Source organism: Cavia porcellus, unplaced genomic scaffold (genome assembly GCF_034190915.1).
Source record: "Cavia porcellus strain 051 isolate PalLab524CR breed Dunkin Hartley unplaced genomic scaffold, mCavPor4.1 scaffold_26, whole genome shotgun sequence".
NCBI classification, from domain to species: domain Eukaryota; kingdom Metazoa; phylum Chordata; class Mammalia; order Rodentia; family Caviidae; genus Cavia; species Cavia porcellus.
The window spans coordinates 35,341,730-35,358,291 of record NW_026947509.1 but is presented as its reverse complement, the minus strand read 5'-3'; the positions used below and the strand labels follow the sequence as shown (position 1 = coordinate 35,358,291).

Sequence of the window (16,562 nt, the reverse complement as noted above, 5' to 3'; positions counted from 1 at the left end):
CTAACCCACTGCTAGCCCTGATTTCACAGAAAATAGCATGCACATCAGCTGGGCACACATGTTACCTGTTTTGGGGGTGCTGGAATCTTCTGGAGGTAGTTTCTAGATTCTTTGATCAAGATAAGCAAAAAATTTTATTAAAGGTAGGAAAGGAGGGCTGGGGATTTAGCTCAGTGGCATAAGCATCTGCCATGCAAGCACAAGGTCATGAGTTCAATTCCCGATACCAATAAAAAAAAAAGGTAGGAAAAGAAACAGGCTCTGCAGATCAAGTTTGGGCCAAGGAAAAGGAAAAGAAGTGTACTGCAGGTGAGGGTGGACATCATGGAAGAAAGAACACAGGGAAAACCCCATGTGGCCTGGCTTTTTTTGAAGCACCTTTTTTATCTCACCCACTCCTCAAGATAACATCAGGTCTAGCCATCCTATGGAAACCTGCCCCAGTTCTCCCAAGAAGTCCACCTGCAGGAATTTAGAAACTGTTGTGTACTTGTGTCCTGGGATCTTGTAATTGACAGGTCATGTTCACTTCCCAGCTAGTTTTGCCACACCCTAATCTGTCTCACAGAGACACAGACCTCAGGAGAGATGTCTTACACCTACCACAAAATTTGTTCCCAGCCAATGTATCAGGAGCCCAGCCAAGAGTCTTGATGGTCTGTTTTTAAGAGCACGGTGAGAAAAATAAAAAACAGAGGCAAGTATAGTAATGCATAAGTGGCTGGGAAGTCAGTGTCTCCAGATGGGTCCTCCTCCATTCTCAAAGCAGCCACTATGTATTATGTGTATACAGTGGTAGGTGGGGGTAGCAAAGAATTGCAGTTTGGCAGAAGACTCATACTCAAGAGTGCGTAAGTGATCATATGGTAAGAAGAGCCAGTGGGGAATCTCAACTAGGAGGTACTGATAATCCCAAACCTCCATTTTATCATCTCATAGGGAAGTATGCAAAATTAGCCGTTGTGAATTAGTGGTCTCCAACACCAAGGAACTGTTTTTTCTTGCTTAGAATTCATTTCAGTCCCTGGTCCTCCATTTCACCTCGTTCCGTACCCTCTAGGGCACAGTAATCAGGATGGGCCTGAATCAGGGCTGACCCATCTTTAACACCCCTGCCTCCCAAGACAGAGTGGCAAGTTGATCAGACAGACCCAACATAGTCATTCCTGAGATTTCTTGGCCTCATTTAAATTTTCCATGGTGATTCGGATAATACCACCGCTCCGTAAGGCTGAGGCAGGACGATCACACATTCTAGTCCAGCCTGGGTAATTTAACTGTCTCAAAGTAAAGGCTGGGGATATAGCTCAATATGAAGGCCTTGAATGAATTTAATCCTCAGTACTGAAAAGAAGATGTGGCTTTCCCTATGCCAAGCCACATACAGGGATACATATTGGTACTCCCTGTTTTCTGGAGGGGGATCCAAAGTTCCAGGCCATCTCGGGCCATTTATTGAGACCCTGTCTCAAATGGAGCCAACCAAGGATGTAACTCATTGCTCTCTGGATTCAGTCCCCAGTATCTCAAAACATGGTTTTTGGTGGGATTTTCAGGGTTTACATCCTGCCAGGCTCCCCATGGCATGAAGTGCAAACTTCTGTGATTAGAAACAAGGAAACAAAACCAGAGAAAAGGTAGATAATCTGCTGCTGCTGTGGATTTTCACGCCTGGGGATCCTGCTGTGCCTGAAGCTGTCCACACCTAGCTTCCCAGTTACTTAACTTGAGGATCCTTTCTTACTCAAACTCTCAGACTGAACCTGTCCCTTGAGGCCAGAATCCTGAATAATATACCCAGGCACACTTTATGTGTTCCAAATCCTGTGTTTTAAACCAGGTGGGGTGGTTCAGGTCTGTAATCCCAGCACGGGGGGGGGGGGGGGGGCTGAGGCTGCCTGGTGGGCTACACAGTGAGTGCTAGGCCAGCCTGAACTGAATAGGAGGACTCTGTCTCATAAATAAGTAAACTCTGAATTTTACTAGGCATGGTGGTACATATCTGTAATCCTAGCCCTTGGGATTACATTGAGATCCAGTCTCAGAAAACCAAAGCGAAAATCAGTTCTTCTGTTTTGTGCAAAATTTTGTATACTTCAATTTCATTCTGTGTATCTTCTCCATCTGAAAGATTTTTCAGTTCAGAATCTTTTCTTCCTTCTGTTTTTTTTTTTTTTTTTTTTTTTTTTTTTTTTTTTTTTTTTTTTTTTTTTTTTTTATCAGTACCAGGGATCAAACTCATGACTGCCTGCTTGCAAGGCAGGTACTTATGCCACTGAGCTAAATCCCCAGCCCCTTCTTCTTTCTATCTTAAATAAGGTCTCACTATGTAGTTCAGGCTGGCCTCACACTCATAGCTATCCTCTTGCCTCAGTCTCCAAAGTCCTGGGATTACAACCGTGCAGCACTATGCCTGGCTGTTCAGGATCGTTTGTTGTTTGGGACAGACAGTGAAAGAAATTGAAAATGAGAAGACCAAGATGAAGAGATAAAACTGGAGAAATTTTAACTAGACGTGGAGGCACACACCTATAATCCCTTCTACTCAGAAGACTGAGGCAAGGAGCTGGCAGGACCTGTACAGTGTAGGCATTTAGCAAGACTGTTTCAAAATAAATGTTTTTGTTGTTTAAAACAGGGTCTTTAAAAAATAATAATACAAAAAAATAAAACAGGATCTTTGCTGTGCAATTCAGGATAGCCTTGAACTCACTACGTAACCCAAGCTGGCTTCAAATTTGGAAAGATCCTCCTGCCGTGGCCTCCCAAGTGCTGGGATTATAGGTATGTACCACCACACCCAGGTGAAAATTAAACACTTTTTTTTTTGGAGACAAGGCTTCCCTGCATAGTTCTGGCTGCCCTTGAACTCAATGTGGTAGCCCAGGCTGCCTTTGAACTTGTCATGATTGATAGGATTTTCGGCATGATAAAAGAAAGAGAATATAAAGTAAAAATAGCCTTTATTCTAAGAACGCGGAGAGAAACTCCATGATCGCTGAGGTCTGGCTTTTTCTGCTGGACACATGGTGTGGGGGGCATACTTAGAGCTTTTGTCTGGGGTGGTGCCTAATGGTGGTAGCTGATTGGAACTCTTTCAGGCCACAAGTAAATTGCCTAGGGGTGGGGAAAATGACCTCAAGGTAAACATCCCTTGGTCCAGCCTCTCACTGCTGTAGTATTCTAACTAGGGCAAAATCCTTTCAATGATTCTCCTGACTCAGCCTCCAGGAAGCTGGTATTACAAGTGTGCACCACCACTCCCAGCCTCAAAATACATTTTTTTAAAGGGCTAGGCATGCAACTCTGTGCACAGGCTCTGGGTTCAATCCTTGACATCAGAAAACAAATTTTTATTTAAAGGGCTACAGAAGTAGCTTTGTGCTCCTGAGCTCTATCCCCAATACTGCAAAAATATAAAAACTGCAGAAATCCTGCAGTGCAGCCCTATCATTATCAGAAACCTCTGGATACGCCGAAATGTTACTGGGTAGCTTTTGTCTAAAAGTGGCACGCCAATTAAATATTACCCGGTTCTGGGTTCCTCACCCCTCCTTCTAGAAGAGTTAGATTCCAGGTTCTTCTCATTTCCAACAAAGAAATGAACAAAATGGATAAAAAGCGGTGGCACCATTTATTTGAAAAAGTAACAGTGAATCTGGCTCATGAGTTCGGGCTGAATAAAACAGGATAAAGCAAGATTTAAAAAGAACACCCAGGAGAAGAGCTGTCTATACTGAGGAAAACCAGGATAACAGACTCTTCTTCAGCCTGTGGGTCCTTTTTATGCCATCCAGATCTCAAGGAAGCCCTGAGAACTGCTGCATCAGGTCCTGCTAGGCGGAGCTGGGATCACACATCTCAGGCTGATGTCAGGCCCCACACCATTCTGTAGACCCTCCTCCAGTTCATGTGCAGGGCATTAGCAACTTCTGCATGGGTTCTGTGGTTCAGTAATTAACAGGTCATGCCTGCTTCCCCAACCAGCTTTGTCATGCCCTAATCTATGTCACGAAGAGGGAGAAGGTTACTGAGAGGAGGCAGATGACCAAGGCCTTGGGGCATTATGGTCCAAGTGGACACAGCCAGGCCTCCCTATGTGCCTGCCGCAAGCATGACCATAGAAACAGTATCCTTTACCAGGAGAATGTCATCTCTTGAACTTAGCCAGTGGCCGTCCATCCTCCATCCTGTCATCGCTTAGCCTGTCCCCCACTTGGAGCACCTTCTTGCCATCTTTGTTTAGTTATTCGTCCTGTGCTTTCACCTCTCTGCTGGTGGACGCCCCTGCAGCTGGTCTTTTTCAGGAATGAGTTTGAAGGGAAAACTTCGAAAATAATAGCACAAATGTTATTCCAGATTTTTCCATTTTAAACATCCAAGTGGCTGTGGGTCATGACAACCAGCAACATAGAAGAATTAAAGCAAAAATAAGTGACCATGCAAATAAAAGACAAGACGCCAAAGAAAACAGCTCTAGATGATCAGCAACAGGCAAGCCAATTTCTTAGCATCTCATTGATGGAGCAGAGAGAATTTTTAGCAAAGGAGATGAAGAATGGAAATTAGGGGGCTGGGGTATAAGTGCCTGCCTTGCAAGTGTGCAGTCATGAGTTCGATCCCTGGCCCTGGTACCGATAAAAAAGGAAAAAGACAAAAAAAAAAAAAAAAAAAGAATGGAAGTTAGCCGTCAGTGATGTACACTGAAAACTAAAGGCTATAAGAAATAGCCTGAGGCCTGTGTTCACCTCATACCTTCATGGATCCAGCTCAGCACAGTGCTGAGCACTGTGTAAATTCTGTAAATAGTTACTGGATTAATAAATATCAGTCCTATTTGCTGGCACAAATGGCAAACGCAGGCCAAAGAAGATTTCTGCAGAATGTAACTACAGAAACTGTTTTATGTGACATTCTCAAATGCAGCCTGGAGCCTGGGGTGAGCATGAGATGAGGCAGAAGAAAGGATGGAGTTGCCGTCCAGCCTGACACTGCGCTACCTGAGGAGTTTGGCTCTGGGAGAGAAAGAGAAAGATCACTTTTGCCAGGCATGGCAACATCTTCCTGCAATCCCAGCATTTGAGAGGCTGAGGAAGGAAGGTCACTCTGAGTTGGAAGCCATCATGGCCTACATAGTGAGAACCAGTTAAAAAAAAAAATCACATTTATATCAGCATCTTAGCAGGGGCCTGGGGATGCTGTGTGGGGAGATCCTGGCTCCTTTCTGTCATGGAAGGGAAGTGGAACTGATAGCCTTTGGTCTTAGAGCTGGTATTCTGTGGTGACAGAGTCAGTCTAGAATGACTCAGCTACTGCCACCAGAACAAGGAACACAGGAAGCAGAACAGATCAGTTGGTAAAGGAGGTGTCAGTTTCTTTCTTTTTTTTTTTTTTTTTTTGTCTTTTTCCTTTTTACCGGTACCGGGGATCAAACTCACGACTGCCCGCTTGCAAGGCAGGCACTTATGCCACTGAGCTAAATCCCCAGCCCCTGAGGTGTCAGTTTCTTACAGGTACATAAAAGCTACCTGTTAATTACACTGGTGAAGGTGCTTGAAGAGTGAAAAGACAGAGTTCTGGCCAGGGATTTAGCTAAGTGCAATAAGTGCCTGCCTGGCAAGCTCGAGGTCATGAGTTTGATCCCTATGCCCTCACCAAAAAAAACAAACAAAAATCACCTAATTTTTTAAAAAAAAGAGAGAGAGAGTTCTGACTCAATGCACAGCCACGTGGATGAGATTTACCCAGAGCTGGGAGAGGTCAGGGCAGGGCCAGGATGGTAGCACTATAGTAAAGCACTTGCCTAGCATTATGAGTCACTGGGGTCAATCGTTGGCACTGGGGAAAGAAAAAGAAAAGTCCAAGCAGAGGGATCCTTTTCCATATCTGCACTTTCTACTGGGCGAAGGGGGATGCACATTGTTGAATCGCTGAATTTGGTGAAATAATCCACACAAATTATCTGAAGAGAACTTTTACCTCATAAGAAATGAAATGCATTTATAGAGGGAACAATCTGATCAAACAGTGTTAGGCCCAAGGGAAAGCTTTTTCCTGTAAGATGCCCGCAGGAACCTAAATCGGTCCCTCAGTCCTGTGGCAGAAACCATTCGTTTCCCCCGGTATTTATTTTCCCATTTTTATGGTGAAAAATGACCCAACTTTTGGAGGAACGCGCCCCTGGAACTGCCTGTGGCTACCCAGATGACCCAGTCCGGCCCAGCGCAATTTAAGGAGGAGAGGGCAGAACCTATTTGTTTGCACAAATGGCAAAAGAACCCAACTTTGACCAGCTTTGCAAAGGCAGAGCTGTGGCAGTTTAGGGGGTACAGCGTGGGGGTCCCTTACCCAGGGGTCAGAGGCCAGGCAGTTTCCCCTCAGAGGTAATGACACACAGGGCTAAAAGTTCTGCAGCAGAAAATCGTTAATACAATTATATTTCTACATGAAAGAACTCGACAGCCAGTAAAAAATGATGACCCAGCTAAGACTTCACATGAACAGAAGTCTGTGTCATGAAAGCAGAGATTAAAAAGAGTATGCTGAGTCCTACACCTGTAAAGCTAACATACACATACACAGTATGCCTATAAAAATAAAGTGTGCATTCAGATTTTTAAAGAATTACTTAGCATAAAGGACAAATTGCCATTAATCCCCCTCAAAATCCTCCCTCTCTCTTGGAATGCACATAGCCCACCCTTCTTGCCATTTTCTGAAGCAGTTCTGGAAGTCCTCTCTTTGTCTTTATGTGTGTGGCCTTGGCTGCCTTGATGTCCCAGATCAATTTAGAACATTGACCTATTATGGTTGTTTCAACTTTGCGGAAAAGCTAGAAGCAGCCCAGTGCTAGATCCAGTGAAGAGTGTGGATAAGGACACACCTTGAGGTTTTCCAAGCTTGCCTCTCCACTGGGTGGATCACAGCATTCACATGTGAAGACATTCACAATTAAGGACTTCCAGAACTGTGTCAGGAAGTGGCAAGAAAGACAAGGTCAGTGTGTTCGTACAGAGGGGAGTATTTGGAGGGAGGTGAATGTCAACGTCTTCTTGTAATAATTCGTTTAAAGTTCAAACATTCATTGGATTTTTGATCACCTTTTATATATTTCTACACACTGCATGCATACATACACTATGTATACACATAGTATATATATATATAGAGAGAGAGTACATACATATACACTGTACACACTATAAATGCATACAGATTAGAGAAATGTTTGATGATTGTAAGAATATTCGTTAGAGCCCAGAAATAAGATTTTTATTGTCTGAACTATTTATGATCAGCATTATTGTTCCAAAGATGAAAAAACATTTTTATTATTATTATTATTATTATTTTATCGGTACCAGGGATCAAACTCACGACCGCCTGCTTGTAAGGCAGATGCTTATGCTGCTGAGCTAAATCCCCAGCCCAATAAATCATTTTTTTAATGTTCCCTTAAAAGTTATAATTTAAGAAAATATATGGGCAGTTTTGCCAGCTAACTGCTCAGGGAGGGGAATGGCGATTGCTGCCAAAAGTCAAATAAATGAAAATATATTCCAGAAAACAGACTCACCTTTCTGTGATGCCACAGGAGCTGGAGAGAGCCTCACTGGTAGGTTTTTTAAATTTTGTGCTGATAAAACAGTTGGAACTTAGTTAACAACCTTAATGAGTAGAACATTTCAATTCTTTTATTTTACTTTTTATAAATCTAGGTTAAGGGGTTGAGATGGGAAAACGAATATATTTATGGCTTTAGAGTAATTGGCAATCACTTTAGTCCCTCAGTGGTTGTTTCTTTGTTTGTTGTGTTGGTTGCTTTTTTGAGACAGAGTTTCACAATGTGGTCCAGGCTGACCTTGAACTCACTATGTAGCCCTCAAACCCAAAGGAATCCTCCTGCCTCAGCCTCTTGAGCGCTAGCATTACAGGCATGCGCCACCATGAGCTTTTAATGATGGATGCTGGGGCTGAGGTTTTGGCTCAGAGGTAGTGCCCTTGCCTAGCATGCAGGAGGCACTGTGTTCCATCCCAGTACCAAAATGAATGAACAAGAGAGAGATGGAGACTCAGAGACTCCAAAGACATAGGAAGAAAAACCAACTCAGAATCTGTTTCCCTGATCATACTTTCAGAACGCAGATTACTTCTGACACCAGTTACGTGCTGGGGAGAGGGGGGATCCCCACCCACAGTTCTCTCACATCTCACTATTGGAGTTCAGGCCCCTTGCCTGCCTCCTCACCTGTACTTGAGAGGTCAGTAGCAAAGCCCAGGGGTGTCACCTGTGCATCTCCCCAGCTGGCTCTCAATCAGGGTTCTCTCACAGTCCAAGGAGAGTGAGTCAGGACAAGGGAAATGCCATTTATCATGCAGGATATAAGGAGGTGAGGTGTTGGGCGGGGTGCACAGCTTCTGCGCCCTGCCCCCGACCTGTGGGTCTCCTGGGAATCTTACTGCATGACTGTGACTGAGGCACCACTGCTGGGTAGAAAGTGCATAGTGGGTGCCAGCTGGTGAGCTGAGGGTGCGCACCTGGGCTCAACATGGCCACCCGGACAGCTTTCCTCCAGCTGCAAATGAGCAGGACCTGGGAAACAAGGCTCTCAGATCTGCAAGCACACGAGGGAGGTCAGAGATTTTACTCTGGTGCTTGGGATCCCAGGTGACACATTTCCACTGGGCTGTCTGCCAGCTGCAGAGTCAGACAGAGGATGCCTCTCCAGCCAGCTCGAAGACAGACAGGTGGGGGCAGACTGGTTTCTACAACTGTCTTAAAGAAAGGAATTCTGGTTGCTATGGTTGCCCTAGAAAGGCAGCTAGGAATCCCAGAAATTGTGGTTGGCAACCAAAATATGGCCTCACAAAATATGGCCCTTTCCCATGAGGCTATGCAGCTTACTTCCTGCTCCACTCTATGATTTTTTTTTTTTTTTTTGGCATTTTTTGAGACACTATCTCATGGTGTAATTCACACTGACCTTGAACTCACTATGTAGCCCAGGCTGGCCTTGAATTTGCAGCAGGCCTCCTATCTCAGCCTCCCAAATGCTGGGATTATAGATGTTTACCACTGCACCAAATTTGTTGTTTTTATTTTTTAATTTTTTAAGCTTTTAGTTTATGTGGGGGTTTTGGGGTTTTTTTTCGAGACAAGGTTTCACTTTGTAGTAAGGGCTGGCCTTGAACTCACTTTGTAGCCCAGGTTGACCTGATGGCACAGTGATCCTCCTGCCTCAGCCTCCCAAATACTAGGATTACAAGTGTGTGCCACCACACCCACATTTTCATGTATTTTTTTTTTTACCAAAAATATTTGTGAACAGAAGACTGAGGCAAGAGGATTGCCAAGAGTTCAGTGCCAGCCTTTACTACATTGTGGCTCCTTGCCTCAAAGAAGAAACAGAAGAGGAAGAGGAGGAGGAAGTGGAGGAAGAGAAGGAGGACGTGGAAGAAATGAGATGTGTTAATACAATTCATAGAATTGTATTAGAAATCATAGAAATCAAATTATAAGACACCTTAAATAAGTAATTTGTAGTTCGTTTACCTGTAGACCTGTTCACCCTAGCACTTCTCATTTTTAAAATTTTATGATACCTGGGTGTGGTGGTATATGCTTGTCATCCCAGCACGCCAGAGGCTGAGGCAGGAAGATCACTTGAGTTCAAGAAAGCCAGCCTAGACCACATAGCAAAATCTAGCCTCAAAAGAAATCAAGGCCAGGTGTGGTGGTGCACACCTGTAATCCAGCACTCAAGAGGCGGAGCCTGGAAGATTGTCATGGGTTCATGCCAGTTTGGGCTCTGTAGTGAGTTCAAGGCCAGCCTGAAGCCCTGTTTCAAAAAAGAAAGAAAGAGAGAGAGAATCAAAATCCTATGACAATATACATCCACATACACACTTTCTTAATTCGAGGTCACGCACTTGATCCCTGGTTAAAAAAAAAAAAAAGAAAAGTTTTTCTTTAAAACACATAAAAGAACTAGGCATGGTATTGCACACCTGTAATCCTGGCACTCAGCAAGCTGAAGCAGGAGGATCACTAGAAGTTCAAAGCCAGCCTGGGCTACAAAGTCAGTTCAAGTTCAGCCTGAACTGCATAGCAAGACGCTGTCTCAAAATAAATTAATAAATAAATAAATTTAAAACTACATAAAAGAAATTTCAGACTGTAGGGAAACCATAGTCAAAAAATGATGTAAAGAAATCAAACTCATAATCTCATAATTATGAGGAAGGTGCTGAGCCACTGAGCTATATTCCTGGCCCCATGACATAATTTTTGTTGGGAGAAATTTGTGTTTAAAGCCAAGGGAGAACCAGGAGAGACCTGGAGTGACAGGTGGCAGACAGTCCCAAGGAGAACCTTGTTACCTATGTGACCTCGGCCAGGGAAGCTCACTCTCTGATCTCGCTTTTCTGAGCCATGAACTGCGTACCTACTGTACGGTGGGTGATATTTTTTCATCCATGCATTCATTCATGAAGTGAGGTGTATTTTAATAGCAGATGCTAACCATACAGACATAAGACACTTGTCTTGCTTTCTGAGATGTCATGGGACTCAGCTTCAGACAAGCACTAGGAGTTGGAATCATCTGCCGAGTTGTCCGTTGTTTTTTTTGTTTGTGTTTGTGTTTTGTTTTGTTTTGAGATAGGGTCTTGTTATAAATCCACTGTAGAGCCTAGGCCTTGAACTCGAGGTTCTCCTGCCTCATCCTCCCAAGGTCTGTGTTGTACTCTAAGAAAATTGCTTCGTTATATGTGTATTATAGCAAACCTGCAAATGTGGCTTACTAAATGTTTTTTTTTATCCTTTTTCCCTAACTGATATGTTAAGTGACCTAATTGATATGTTGAGCAACACTCTCCTCTGTAAAAAATTGCAAGAATCTCACCTAATTGATATGTTAACCATTGTCCCTCTACAAACTACAGAAGTTGTGCTAAAACAAGCTAACAAGGGTTGTTAATCACTGTTAGGCGCCTCTATTCTCCGCTAAAGAGCTAAAGAAAACTAGAATGGCCCATTAATTTACATTTGTTTAAAGTAACCTGCTTGTGTACAGAGAGATTTGCGCATGAGTTTAACCCTTTACCCTGACCTTGACACATAACCGCCGTTTTCTGTTCTATGTGGCGCCTTATTGCCTCCCTCTCCCCTCACCTATCTATCTAGGCCACAAAGAATTTGGGTTTCTGGTGACCTCTTCCCGACCCGGTGATGATCTGTCATAAAATGAGCCTGCCCCAATTTTAAGAACTGTTTAGCTTCAAAGAAATTACCGGGAAATACTATGGCCCAAACCCCAATCGGTGCTTTCCTTTTGTTCTGTATGCATCAAATGAGTTAGATATCAGATCTTTGTAAAACTTAAGTTTCTGCTTCTTGTAACTCTTGACCTCTTCGTACCCACTAGCGAAAACGAGCTGTCCTGGCATAATTAACTGTCCACTTTCTTCCCCAAATATTGCTGCAGATGTGCCACTCCGAGATAATGTCAGTCTGTAGGATGGGAGTAATTTGAGAAACACCAGGAACTCCCGAGATTGTCAGAGCTAAGTGGACAGCAATACAGTTTCCAGACTCGGGTCAACAAGTTTGATGGCTCTGCAGGTTTCTTTGTCTCCCCCCACCCTTTTCCTCCAGCCTCTTTTTAAAGTCCTCCCTTCAGCCTCTGGGGGACAGTCTCCAAATTGGCTCCCGGAGACTGGTCACCAGGCCTGGAAATAAAGCCTTTGCCACCTAAATTTTCAGTCTCTTGCCTCCTTGGATTTTATACCAGGGCCCAAATTATAACAGTCTGGGATTACAAGGGCATGACACCATGCCCGAGTTCATCTGCCATGTTTTGAGTTTGTGTTAGACCACAAGCCACCTTTTGGCTGGTAAGGGACAGGGGTAGGGGAGGGTAAGCATTAGCCACGTGAAGGCATGGCAAGGCACAGTGAGGATGGCATGGAGACCAGGCTGGAGGACAGAGATGGCATTTCTCCCGGAAGACCTTTCCACCCGGCCTCCACTCTGGGCTCCTGGGATGTCCTCAGGGCAATCATAATGGCATCTTGTGTGTCACCATCAAAATGTTTTAACCACTATACTGGGGGCAGGGACACCTAACGTGTGGCTCACAGGGTGCCGGCCTGGACTGAGGGCTCTGTGCTTGTAAGGGACAGAAAACATCTGAAGCCTTGGTTACTGTTTGGGTTTGCGGTTAGAGAAGGTTGCACGGTAGAACTGGAGTGGGCTCAAGTGGCTGAGTCATCTGGGGTAGGAATTTCTTACTCTCTTCCCCTACCCCCCTGCCTACCCTCCCCGCCTCCTGGCCCCTCCTCCCTCCATGTTTAGGAGAAGGCTGGTGAGCCAGGACCAGCCCTTACCTGAAAGCAGTACTGAGGGAGGAGGGGGCACAGAACAACGGAAAACCTCGGGTCCCCGCGGACACCCCGCAGAGATCACACTGAACCCGAGTGTCCTTACTTGCCAGGCTCCATGTCTGCCGCGTGGGCTTGGCTTTCTGTTAACTTTACCCCAGAGCGTACGCGCAGTTATGCTGCAGATCCATGGAGTTAAAGAGGTGTGGAGAGCGCCCCATCTGGCTGAGGACCCAAAGGAAGAGCAGGCGGCAGCAAAAGCAGCAAACAGGGAAGAGAGGCCTCCTTCTTTTTGCAGCTCCTGGGATTCCGGCGGTGCCAACCAGTCAGTGTCCTGCCGGAGTAATCACCCACCTTCGTCTCGGCGTTGCACCGTGAATCAGTCACGCACTTTAGATCCAGCCATGTCTGACAAAGCCCACCTATGACCACAAGAGGCACACGCCATCGCAGGGATCGAACCCAGGGCTTATCACTTGCCAGACAAGTGCTCTAGGCAGAGCTATACCCCGAAACCCTGTCGAGGCCCCAGGAGTCCCCCTGCAGCAGCCATTTTGTTGTTGTTGTTTTGTTTTTGTTTTGGTCTTTTTCCCTTTTATCGGTACCAGAGATCAAACTCATGACTGCCAGCTTGCAAGGCAGGCGCTTATGCCGCTGAGCTAACTCCCCAGCCCCTGCAGCAGCCATTTGAAGGGCACCTTCCAGGAAGGAGCATCAGAGAAGCACAATTGTCCCAGGGGAGACATTTGGGATCCTGACTTGGTAACATTTCCCAGATTCTCTGAGGGAGAAGCCGTGATTTGCAACAATTGCCAGTTTCGCTATCTTGGTCAAAGTAAGGAGAGTTGCAGATAAGCAGCATAAAGGAGGGATAAGTTAGAGACAAATGTGATAGTTTAGGGGCGAATTTGAGATGAATAGTGTCTTGGTGGCTTGAGAGAAAACAAAATGTCTTCTAGATTTCTGTCTTGGGTGATTGGGTTTGGAATATCACTGAGATAAGGGCAATAAAAGAGTAAGCGAATCTTTATGGTTTCAACCAGGCAAAGTGGCATACACCTGTGATCCTAGCACTCAGGAGGCTGAGGCAGGAGGATCGCCTTGGGTTTGAGGCCAGCCTGGGCTACACAGTGAGTTAAGACCATCCTGAATTACAGAGTGAGACCCTTTAAGAAGAAGAAAAATAAAATCTGTATAGTCTCCCTTCCCCTGCCAGAGTGTAAAACATGTGCTCCATTTTGGACAGGGACTTATTCATTTTATTTATTTATGGTTGTTCTGAGGGAGGGTCTCATTAGTTCAGGGTGGCTTTGAACTCGCTGTGTAGCCCAGGAAGGCCTCAAATACACAGTGATCTTCCTGCCTCAGCCTCCCAAGTGCTAGGTTTGCAGGCTTATGTCACCACACCTCACAGATCCTTTTTCTTTGTAGTACTGAGAATTTAACTCCAGTTCTCACACATGCTTGGCAAATGCTCTACCCCTGAGCTACATCTTCGGTCTTTTTTTTCTTAAGAGGGGGTTCTCCCTAGATTGCTCAGACTGGCCTCAAACTCGTGATTGTCCTGCCTTAGGCTCCTGAATAGCTGGGATACAGGCATGTGCCACCACACCCAGCAGGACAGGGATTTTTAATCATTTTTTGCCCCAGTGTTTTCCTGGCACCTAAAACAGCGTGTTGGCAATGGATAAATATTAGTTCAATGACTATTTCCGTGTTAAGCCCCCAAAGCAATCGTTGGTGACTTAAGCAGTAGTAGGGTCCACAGAGCAGTTTGGAGCCAGGCCTTAGTGGGTTGAAAAGTGACCTTTGCATGGCCTGGTAGCACAAGGCTATAATCCCAGGGTTCAGGGAGACTAAGGCAGGAGGCGCCAAAGTTCAAGCTCAGCCTGGACAATTTAGTGACTTAGATCCTGTCTCAAAGTTGAAAAAAAAAAAAAAAAAAGAAGGGCTGCTAAGTAGCTCAGTGCAAAGGCCCTGGGTTCATCCACAAATAGAAAGAAAATGAGTGGTTGTGGGTGAGGAATTTGAGACAATGCTTCTGTAGACCAATTTTCTTTTTTGTACCAGGAATCGAACTCATGACCTCGCGCTTGCCGGGCAGGAGCTTGTGCGATTTAGAGACTAAACTTTGAAAATCCAGTCTCAGGAAAAACGGGAGGTCAGGGACTGCAGCTCCTAGAGCAGCTTTTACGTTTGGGAGGGAATCTTCGCGTGCAGCGTCAGTGCCACCCGGAGCCGCTAGGGGTCGCGGACGGAAGCCGAGGGCCTGGAGTCACGCTGCGCTCAGAGAAGGGGCCGCTGAGGGCGCCGCAGAGAGGGGCGCGGGGTGTGGGGTATGGGGTGTGGGATCAGGGCCACTTCTGCCAGGATCAGAAGTCAGGGAGCGGGCAAAAGGAAAAACCTGGACTGCATGACTTGTCCGATGTTTCCGGATGGCTTTGCTCGGGCTGCAGTGTGGCCGGCCGAGACGGGCGCAGCCGGAGGGTCTTCTCGGTAATCCGCGCAGAGGCACCTGCTGCACCTCGCTTTGCAATTGATCTGGATGTAAGGAGTGGGGAAACTTGCTGAATGAAAGAAATGCTTTTTTTCTTCTTCGTCTTCGTCTTCTTTTTTGTGACAGGTAAGAAATGCTTTATTTAAGCTGAGGTTTGCAGCCGGGTGTGGTGGTGCACTCCTGTTTCCCTTAGCACTTGAGAGGCTGAGGCAGGAGGATCACTGCGAGTTTGAGACCAGGCTGAACTGCAAAAAGGAGCAAAAGTAAGCTGAATTTTTGTTGTTGTTGTTTGTTTTATTTTTATTATTTTATTTTTTATCAAAATCCTCTCCAAGAGAATAGTTCATAAGCTGTTTTCCTTACCACATCTAATACAAATATTTGTAGGCCTGGCTATATTTGAAATTGTACGTTTAAGATTTCTTACTGTCATAATAAGACTGAAGGCCAAAGGAGAATTTGTTTTGGACTTTGCTTCTCCTATTACCCCCACCATAGGCTTCCTTGGTGCTGTAGGGGTTTCCCCAGGTAAGGCAGGAGCCTAGGAATTTTAAATTTCAAAAGCCCAGACTCGCCCAGCATTGTGGCACATGTCTGTAGTCCCAGCACTCGAGAGGCTGAGGCAGGAGGATCACCTAAGGTCCAGGCTAGCCTGAACTACACAGCAAGACCCTGTCTCAAAAAAACAACTAAAGAATTTCAACCACTTGATCCAAATCCTTTTTAGCACTTGATCACTGATAGACAATTAAGAGGTTTTTGCAGATAGGATAAGGAACATTTGATAACCAACATGCTATTTTATTTTTTAAATTCATTTTATTTCAAAGAGAAAAAAATTCAAACCATGATAATCAGCAGGCAACAATGGTACATACAATGGGCATTGCTGTCCATCCCCAAATCACAGCAGGCTATTTTAGTAGCAGGAAAATTAAGAGCTTTCATATCGCAATAAAATAAGCTAAGTTTCAAAGAATGAATTTTGCAAAAGGAGAAGTCAAGAGGCCTTTCAGGCGTTAAAAATGTTTGTGCAAATGTACGGTAATCAAAGCACAGTACCCACAGGCCAGGGTGAGGACAAGGAGTGGTCAGGATGGAAGAGGATGGAGAGCCAGGGTGCTGGTCACCCGGCGAGGACTGGCTGCCTCAGCAAGAATTCCACCGGGAAAACCCAGCAATCTGTGCAGCCAGGAGGCTGCAGGCTGGAGCATGCAACGAGCTGGCTCTAGAACTCTCAAGCTGGACACAGAGGAACACATCTGTCCTCCCTCACATTCTGGGAAGCTGAGGCAGGAGGATCCCTGTGAGTCTGAGACCAGCTTAGGCTACCTGAGTTCAAGACCAGCCTGGAATACATAGGGAGAAATCTGTCCCCAAACAAACAAAGGAGGGAGGGAGAGAGACAGAGAGAAGGAAAGAAGAAAGTCATGTCCTGAAGACTTCAATTGCCCCTCCCACAGCAAGGACTTTCTATAGTCTTCTTGCAAACCTAATGATCTACTAGCCTTCAGTCCCCCTGGCAAATCTGTAAATCGTGGCCTGGTTCCCTCACGAGTGTCCCAACCGGTCCATCAGACAGGCTGCCCACAGCTTCTCAAGCTCGAGTCCCCTCAAATTTTCTACAGGAAGGATCCTGTTATCTGAGCAGCCTGAGGAGAAGAAAAGCAGGGACTCAACAAGT

At 45.4% G+C, this 16,562-nt stretch overlaps 1 protein-coding gene across 6 annotated transcripts in view; it reads left to right on the top strand.

Moving 5' to 3' along the window:
- Window positions 1-16,562, top strand: part of Fbxo36 (F-box protein 36) — an 87,272-nt gene that overhangs the window by 19,415 nt on the left and 51,295 nt on the right. Inside the window, exon 1 of one of the 6 annotated variants that reach the window (XM_013157331.3) lies at window positions 14,707-15,004. The exons of 4 other annotated variants lie outside the window; for them this stretch is intronic. The gene's annotated coding sequence lies outside the window, so the exon portion shown is untranslated. Of the gene's footprint in view, window positions 1-14,706; window positions 15,142-16,562 lie in introns of those variants that run through there. One more of the 6 variants, XM_063237176.1, reaches the window with a different exon arrangement.